Raw genomic sequence first — 1,017 nt, 5'->3', positions numbered from 1 at the left:
TCCCAGGGGGGCTCATTTTGGCCATCCCAGGGGGGCTCATTTTGGCCTTCCCAGGCTGCCACTGCATCCACCACCTGCCTGCTCCTGGTCCCAGCTACCAGGGTGCACATGGAATGAGTGGGCATCCCCACAGGGGTCAGAGCCCTGGCTGCTCAAAACCAAGAAATAAATGAATAGGTGGCAATTATAGAGGCAGGAAAATCAACCCCTAATGATTGGATTCCTGAGGAAATAGGGGAAGAGGTGCAAGCTGGGAGGTCCTGGGTGCAGCACAGCAGAGGGGGTGCTCCATGCTGGAGCTGGAAGTCGGTGGGTCAAGGGCAGGAAGAACTGGGAAAGGGTTTCCCCCCCCCCCCGCAGGAAATTACACAACAGGGTTTGTGCTTCCAAACTGTATCTTAAAAAAAAAAAAAATAAAAAGTTATATATATCAGCAATATTTGGACAAAGCCTGGATATTCCCCAGGCAGGGCACACGAGCCAAGAGCTGTTTGTGCAACCCTTCAACCCTTCCACCAAGTGCTGGCTTGCTAAATTAGGTTTGCTTAAATCACGTTTGGCTTCTAACCCCTCGCAGCTGCATTTCCCGCCTCCCGAGCTGCAAAATGCGCTCCGCAGGGCAGGGAGAAAATAAGAGAGAAAGGAAAAAAAAAACCAAACACAACCAAGTAAACCAAACGCACGTTGTCCAGGCAATAACTGTCCATGGCGATAACTGTTAATATGTTAATATTAACTGCGGCAGAGAAAAACGCGCTGCCGCCCCTGCCCTTCCCTGCCGGAGGATCCCGGTGGGAGAGGGGGGTTCCCAACGCCCGCTGGAGCGTAAGGAGATAAACACGAAGATAAACACGAGCGTTGCTCGCGGCGCAGCTGCCTCTTCTCCAGCTTCATCCCTGCTCCCGGCTCTTTCGGGGCCGCCTGGCTCTGCTGCACGTGAATCCCATCGGCACAAACCGCCGGCCCTTCCTGCCAAACTCCAGGGCTCGGGGGGGGCAGAGGGACCCCAGGATCGGG

Source organism: Neopelma chrysocephalum, unplaced genomic scaffold (genome assembly GCF_003984885.1).
Source record: "Neopelma chrysocephalum unplaced genomic scaffold, ASM398488v2 Primary Assembly neopelma1_69, whole genome shotgun sequence".
Lineage (NCBI taxonomy): Eukaryota > Metazoa > Chordata > Aves > Passeriformes > Pipridae > Neopelma > Neopelma chrysocephalum.
Note: the sequence above shows the minus strand (reverse complement) of the source record.